Source organism: Octopus bimaculoides, chromosome 3, assembly GCF_046866305.1.
Source record: "Octopus bimaculoides isolate indiv1 chromosome 3, ASM4686630v1, whole genome shotgun sequence".
NCBI classification, from domain to species: Eukaryota; Metazoa; Mollusca; class Cephalopoda; order Octopoda; family Octopodidae; genus Octopus; species Octopus bimaculoides.
The window spans coordinates 86,357,593-86,367,214 of NC_142930.1; positions in this window are offsets into that span (position 1 = coordinate 86,357,593).

The window sequence follows — 9,622 nt, forward strand, 5'->3', positions numbered from 1 at the left end:
AGATCTCCACGTGTCACAGCTTTGCGATGTTCGTCTACCCTTATTTTGAGGGGGAAGCATTTTTCGCCTTTGTATAACCTACCACAGCTGCAGGGGATGGAGTACACACAGTCTTTGGTCATATTCTCTTTTATTGGTGGTTTTACTCGGATATATTTGTAGATATTGTATTACTCCTGAATACTGTCCTGATGTCATATGGGACGCATATCTTTTGTATCTTTTCGGAGAGGCCTTTCACATGGGGTAGACAGACTGTGGAAAGTTTATTGGTTTTTATCCTCTCTTTTCTTAATAATTGGAGTGGCTAGTATGTTTTGGTGGTAGTTGTTGCTTAACAGATCGTTATTGAGCTTGATCATTTCTTCGTAGTGCGTATCACGATCGCTACTTATATTCTTTGCTCAATGTTTTAGGCACTGAACAATCCCCCTCTTTACACTGTATGGATGGTGGGAATTGAAGTTGAGGTATCGTCCAGTGAAGGTCGGCTTGCGGTATACGGACGTCCTGAATCCATACTTGGTGCGTGTTATTAATACGTCCAGTAATGCTAGTTGATTGTCTTTTTCTTTTGCCATTGTGAACTGTATGGATGGCTTTATTGAGTTCACATGATCCAGCAGTACTTTGACATCTTCCTGGTGGGGCCAGAGTATGAAGGTGTCATCAACATATCGCAGCCATAGGGTTGGTTTTAGTGGTGCTGGTTCTAAAGTCAAATTCTCAAAGTATTCTATGCATATATTGGTTATTATCGGTGATAATGGCGAACCCATAGCTGAACCTGTCGATATATATATCAGTGTCTAAACTGACGTAGGTAGTTTCTACACGGAAGGTCAATATTTCCATCATATTTCTTATTGGTATACTAGCGCATTCTTTTAGATGGGTGTCCGTCACTAGTTTTTCTTGAATCACCGATAGTGCTTCACCAGTTGGGACTTTGGTGAACAGACTTATCACATCTAGACTCACCATCTGGTTGGATTCAATGAGGGTATCCTTGATCAATTCTGTGAAGTGGGTGGAATTCTTCACGTACGATGTTGACTTTTCTGCTATTAGACTGATGATAACCACAAGGAATAATAATAATATCGAAAAATACCTTAGGAAGGAGAACCCAGGTTCTAAATTTCCCCAAGACATCTAATAAAGGCTGGAGGGTATATCAACCGAAACGTTGTGTTAACAACAAACAAGATGAGGACATCAGTCAAATGTAAATAATGTAAATAATGTACTTTGCATTTGTTGAATATATCTGTAGACATCTCTCCTGGTTGACCTTTTTTATGTAAACTAATTCAAGATAAAATAATGATGACCGACCTGTATTTGCGACCAGATAATAATTTACCACCATATTGTAATTCCATATTTTTCGAAAAACTTCGAATGAGTGAACGAATAAATATTTATGTAGTCTTTCAACTTCTTAGAAAAAGCAGGTAAATTTTTATCAAATTACACCCAAACACAGGGTTAGGGAGCTTGCAACCTTCGGGGTATTTAAGTACGGCCTTGTGGGAGCTGTAATATTTTACATAGATGCATATGTTGTTAATTACATAGGAATACGTAATTCATTGAATAAATATACTATGTAAACCGTTTAATATATATATGTAACATTTAAAAGGGTACTTTAGCCGGACTAGCAATACCGGTGCCAAGGTAATAGTACACTTAAGTATGCTGACAATTCATCGAACCACGGGTACGAGATTTACACCGGTGAGCGCCAATGATAGGCAAGGTGTTTCATTTATCAATCTATATGTCTATAATTACGCGTTCACAATAAATACCAATACTTTCATTATGTGCATTTGTTTCATATTTTCGTTAACAATGTCTTTTACACTTAATTCAGTTCCACAAAACTGGTTCAACATCTTGACAAAGCAAAGATACATTACATTTAGAAACGTATTACATTAAATTAGAGATGGACGAGATGGACAAGATAGCTATTGATAAAAGGCTTTAATCATAGATTTGCGGTGTCGAGGCTACTTAGGTCTAAACACCATCCATGAAAAAAGTACATCACTTTAGTGAGCATAACATTTCACTGTAATCTGGGTTTGTTGAGAAGCAGTTATCTTGTGAATAACTCCAAATTTACAATTCTATTACAAATGCATGTACATATTCATGCTTACGCACCTACATACATAAAAAGATACACACATACTCACACGTGCTTATCAATATCTATATATGGATGGGGATGTGGCGTAAATTGTAGTGTTCTTATGTAACTAACACAGACTATGACACAGCTGTCAACATATGGAATAAAGATTTATTCTCTCGCTTCAGTTCATTTATATGATCAATCTTTGCATACATACACACATACATACATACATGCATACATACATACATACATACATACATACATACATACATACATACATACATACATACGACTTCCCTATGCAGCACGATGTTGTTGCTAAAACAATTTACAATGTCATCCGCAAAGAAGATTGTCCTGAAATAAACTTAGAAACTCCCTCTGTTATGGAATACATTCATAAGCACCAACTCAAGGAATACTGGTGGAATATTCCCATCAAATTTCAGTCAAATGTAAACATAGCAGGCCGGATATTGCTGTCTGGGACAGAAGGGCAAAGGTATGTACCATGATAGATGTCAGGTGCCCTGCAGATGTAAATATCTTTTTGAAAATCAAAGAAAAAGAAGATATCTATGGACAGCTGCTTCGAAACCTACAACTTCTATTTCCAGACTATGAATTCATATTCATACCAATAATAATTGGAGGACTAGGTTTTGTTAATTAATACTTACAGAAGAATCTGGATAAACTGGGATTTTCAGAAAGAGAAATCGACCGGCTGATTCGTACATTACAAGTGGAGCAATAAAAATATAGAAGACTTTTCTCAGGTTACAATTGTGAATTTGTCTGTGTAATCTACAACCCAAAGATGAAGCCTTCTATCTTTGTTGGAGACCGGCTCCCTACTCAGCGGAAGATTTATAATAATTAAAAATAGAAGAGACATGCATACATACATGCATGCATACATATATGCATGCATACATACAAAATGTTTGTTTGAGTAATCTAGTTTTATTTTTTATCATAAGGGTTAAATATTTTCCATGCATTTAAATATATGAAAGTAATAATACTAAAATATGTTTTCGTATAAATATTTTCCTATTTTTTACAGGCAATATACACGTTTAATGACAAAAGAAAAGCACAAAAATATATCAGTACCAGGCAAAAAATGTGTAACAGCGGTAGTGGATTTGCTAAATATGTATTTCTACTTCTTTCAGCGTCATCAGTCGCAATCGGCTGCATGTATTTAGTAGCAATCACATTTAAAAACGAAAAAATAACATAAGCCACTACTAATTTTCTCTGTAGAGAAAATATAATTGACAAGACATAGGTTTTGTAATTAGCCTCTAGGTTCTATAAAAGTTAATTATTAGAGACGGAAGCAGTATTATACTCAACGTATTTAGTAATTCTGCTACCGCTGTTAGATACTTTTCGTCTGCTCCTCATATATTTATGTACTTTTCTACTTTATTCGCCCACACGAGATGCTTTCATGAGATGAATGCTACAGTTTCTAGGCTTTCAACACTCTATTTACGTTACGTATGCTATAGAGACTAGAATGACATACATACATACAAACTTATATACATACAAATATTATATACATACACACACATATGCATATATATATATATATATATATATACCTACACACGCACACACACAAACACACACACATATATATGCATGTATGTATATATACATATTCATATACATATATAACATCACGGACACAAAATAAGTTACATGGTTATTTATATACATACATGTTAATAGTAACAGATTCGTAGATTAGACAGGTAGACAAAGGAACAGTAAGAATCTAACGCACAGAATAGACAGACAATGAAATTTCCAACATCATATTGAATTAGATCTCACTGAACAACATGGATGATAAATTTTAAAAAAACAGAAGTTTCCATTGTAAGTATTTCGTAAAAATAACACATGCAACAAGAAAGCGGTGATCATTTTAGTCCTTTGAAGAAAGCCGAAGCAATGTTTGGAGTAAAGGTCATAAGTGATGCGGGTACAAATGATTCGTATGGATAGTTCTAGATTTACAGATAAATTCTCTTTATTGGTATCTATGTATTTTCTGTTGTATATCCGTATTTATGTATTGCTGCATATGACTTGGCATGAGTGTATGTATGTTCGTGCGTGTGTACGTGTGCATATCTATGTGTTCACGCGCACACCCACCCACCCACCCACCCACCCACCCACACACACACACACACACACACACACACACATATATATATATATATGTCTGTATGTGGATGCATATCTGGACAAGAATGCCTGTGTGGTTGTGTTGTCAGTGAAATATATATGACAATCACAAACACACGTATTCGAATTTTAAAGATATTCGCGTGTATATTTGTATATAGAGATGAGTGTATATGCATATGTATATATATGTATGTGTATATATACATACATGTTTGTGTATACACACACACACGTATATAATATATATACATACATATATACACACGTATAATTATATATATACTTATATTTGTACGTGTCTTCTCTTCTATGTATGCTACATGTGCACGCATACACATATCACACGCAAACACACACATGCATTTACAGAGTTGCACACACAACCACACACGCACATGCATAGATAGATAGATAGATAGATAGATACATCCATACATACATACATACATGTATAATAATGTATATGTATGTGTGTGTATGTTTATATATGTTATATATATATATATATATATACACACACACATATATATATATATACATATATATATATATATATATATATATATATATATATATATATATATATATATATATATATATATATATATATATATATATATACATACATATATATATATACATGTATAGATAGATAGATAGATAGATAGATAGATAGATAGATAGATAGATAGATAGATAGATAGATAGATAGATAGATAGATAGATAGATAGATAGATAGATAGATATATAGATAGATAATATATAGATAGATGATATATAGATAGATATATAAATAGATGTACATGTTTACCAAAGTGTGCAAATCATACGATCACAATAATACTATCACATAAACTAACCACTGTAAATAATTTTCATTTAAGAAAGTCAGAAAGTCATCCATATTTCTTTGTCTTTTGTTCTTTTCTTTATTTTTCCAGGTCTGCTTTAGAAATGTATTGCTGGCTTTTTTTCTTTTGTCTTTATATAATCCTATTTTTATTGTCATTTGATATATGTTCAAGATTAAATTAAAGGTTATCTTTTAAAGCTGATGCTTTATAAGTTATTTTTATATGTATGCGACGTATGCATTGATATTAGTGTGTGATGTGATACATACATACCTACATACATGCATATATATATATATACATACATACATACATACACACATACATACATACATGTATACAAACACACGGACGTGCTCACACACACACACACACACATTTGAGTATATGTCTGTATGTGTGTGTCTGTGTCTGTGCATATCTTTACATACATAGACACATTTATGTCTATTATTTCCTTTCTAGTATTACTGCTATCAAATCACAAGTGATGTCAGCTTAAGTTAGAAAACATTATCTTCCACTCCACTAACTATTTGTCAGAGACAAAATTCCTCTTTGCTTCCCTGACAATAGTTACTATAGAAATTCTGTTTTGATTCTATCATTCTACAATGGATCTTTCCTTGGCACAAATTATAGTTTTAGTCTTCTATTATAATTCTATTCCCAACTGGGATGCATTATAAAAAATATACGGTGACACAGTACTTCAATAAAGCTTAGGAAGGTAAATAACTCAATCAAAGAGTCAGTCTTGTCGCACACTGTGTCACGTTGATTTTGTCTGGGATACTTTAAGTGTACAAGTCTTTACGGAATACTCAACCACGTAAATAAACTATAATGCAATGAGTAATCATTCTTCCTTGAAACCTCATCATCAAAAACGATTGTGATCCATTTATTTACTATTGAATTTTTAACTAAAAGTAGCATTTTGTTTATTCGTTTTTATGGCACAATTGTTCTGAAGGGATGACGGGTAACATCACGTGTGTTGCGTTATTAATGATCGTTATCAAGGCGGCAGGCTAGCAGAATCCTTACTGCACCAGACTAAAAAACAAAGAGACATAGCGTCGTTTCTCTTGGTAATACGTTCTGAATTCAAACACCACTGAAGTTGACTTTACTTTTCATTCTTTATCCCTCCACCATAAAAAATTAAGGCTTTTTTTCTCAGATTGGAAAGAATTTTTATCGATAGTTATGTCGTTTCCAAAACAAATTCACCCACGTTTTGTACATCCTGCTACAGCGTACACAGAAATCTTATACTGCATCTAACATCAAGTCATAAAGCATGGGACGACAAAGACCTTTGTTACGTAATAGATCGTGTTTAACTATTACAACAGATATTTTTTAATAAGGTTTTAGACTGCTTAACTTTTACAACAGACGTTCTTTAGTAGGGCTTTATCTCATGGCTGACCAATGTGGCTAAGAAAGAAATCATTATTTTCATCTTAATGAATCGCTTGAAGTTAATCCTTTTTACAAAAAACAAAGATGCTGAATTCTATAGCATAAACTTAATGAGAGATAGATCTTACCAGGGTTACAATGACACTTTACTGTAGGTATATTTCTTCAGAGAAAGCTGACACCATCTGTCTAGATCTAAGATAATGTAAGATTTGTATGTCCTGCTGGAAAAAGACGCAACAAACTGCCTGAAACAGATATGAACTTATGATCATTAAGTTGCCAGTCAGTACGTAATACATTCAACATTTTGCCTTTGCTTAACTTTTACTATAACATTTAATTCTCTATCAAACAGCATGCATCGTTGTTTCAACGCTGAAGGCATTTCATCTATGATATTCTAAGAATATATCTATTCTCGATTTAAACAATCTTGTAAGAATGCTGAGAAAAAAAATGACTCAGCGAAGACAAAGAAAATAAAAGGCGACAAAATGAAGAAAAACATTTTTAAAAATGAAAATATAATAGACACCCATATACAAACATGCGTAATATATACATATATATGTGTGTATGCGTGTGTATATATATATATATATGCGTGCGTGCCTGCTTGCGCGCGCGCGTGCGTGTGCGAAATTCTATTCGAAATATCATTGATTATAGTTTCTGATTATTCCGCTAATTGCTGCCTGGCAGGAATTCATAGTTGCATCACTCTAGTCATCAATGTACCCTGAAGACATCTATCTTAAAATTCACTTTGAGGTGACCATTTTTCTTGGAGGTTTCACCAACATTTGATAAGAATCACTAAAATAGAGTTTTAGCGCGTGTACTTTTGTTTTCTCAACATCTTTTTGGAATTTTCATTCTTTATTTCTGTTTTTATTTATCATATCTTCTTTATTCATCTGTTAAAGTTGGAACATCTATTAATTTAATATATATATACATATATATATATATATATATATATATATATATTTATATATATATATATATATATATATATATATATATATATATATGCATATTTATATATATATATGTATGTGTATATACATATATATATATACATAAATATATATATGTATATATATATATATATATATATATATATATATATATATATATATATATATATATATATATAGGCATATATGCATGCATGTATATGTATATACCCGCTATTTTGTGTTTTTTTTCTGTTTTCTCCTTTTTATTTTCTTCTTTAATTTCCTTTTAACTATTCCCTCGTGAGTGAAGATCTAACAGCTAAATGGTGAAGATGCTGAAGTTTCAATAGAAGGATTGTGCGTTCAAAATTAAAATGTATATACTTACACAAGCACACACACATACATATATATGTATTTATATGTATGCATATTAACAAACACACACACACACACACACACACACATGGCTATTTAATCGCGAAAATATATATAATCAGAAATATATTATATGTACTTATCTCAGCAATCGTAACCAAAAGATTATGAGTCAAAAACAAAGAGGGAGGCTTCTATTATCTCTGAATTCTTTCACAGGCCGTTCAGAACCATTAAGACCAGACAAGTGAACCTGTACATAGTACCTTCATCTGATAGCAAAAAGCATCTACATCTCTTTCTCTGTCGTACATTGAACAATGTAGTGATGCCTATATAAACAAACAGATGGTAACAACTGGCATGTCTTTGATGCTAAGGTTGCTTGAACTGGGACTAATAAACAGCAATAACAAAATCACTCGTCGTTGTAGGCCCAGTTCTATTTCCTGAACCCTTCAACATATGCTGACATAAATCGAAGTATAAGGTCCTAAATATAAAAGAAAAGAATAACTTTAAGAAGCGTTAAGATTGTTGTAATGATTTCAACTTTCTTTCAAAGTACTTATTAAAGAAAAAGAAAACAAATCAATTGTCAGCTTAGTTTCTCGGATGCGAGATCTGCATGAAAAACAACAGTTAAGTTAGTGTTAACATATAATTAGAAATAATTATGCATTAAGGATTAATGCATAAATATTTCTAATTATATATTATGCATTAGCTTATTGTGTAATATTTTAATCGTGTTACTAAATACGGGAGATAACTATAGAGATGCTTCGATCATATCGCACTCCTCAACAAAGTATGGATTAAAATGTTGAAAATTTAAAAAATAATATTACTCACTGAGCTAATGTTATCTTTTTCTCAATTATTTTGAATTACATTATTGATGCTTACTGCATTAATATGTTCACAAAACTCAACTAATTATAACGCATATACTTATTTGAATTAATGTGATACAAAATTTAATTTGCATGGCCTATTGGCTAGGGTGTTTGTTTTATGATCATATGAGCGTGGGTTCAATTCTTGGAGCTTATGATTGGTGCGTAGTACCCTTCATTAAGATACTTCGATTTCCTTTAATCTAGTCTCCTCAGCACCTGTGTAATAAGCAACACGCTGGCACAACCCACTTACTTTCTAGTTGCCAAATTCTGATATAAAACTTTACTCATAAAACTGCCAATTTTTAAACTATTAATTTTTACATTTAAACTGTTGATCATCATTTTGTGCAAGAAGCTTCTTGTGTTTCAGACATAAACCCAATCTATTATGTTTAAAGTTATTTTTAAAAATCTAGTTTTTTTATTATCTCCAAAATTAACAGAAAACGAAGCAGTGAATCTTTTAGAAATACTATCAGGTAAGGATTTAAAAGGGGATTATTATTTTGATATTTAACATATCTGCTTGATACCATCTGCGCTTAGATTTCACATCCAGTCGGAACAGGCCCTGTGCAATAGATCAGCGTAGATATGTAAGTTAGATAACTCCGACCAAGAAGCTTTCATGTCATGTTTTCACGTGTAGGCAACATGTTATTTACACCCAATTTAGCTCTAACTACAAATCAAAACTGGAACTTACTTAACAACGGCAG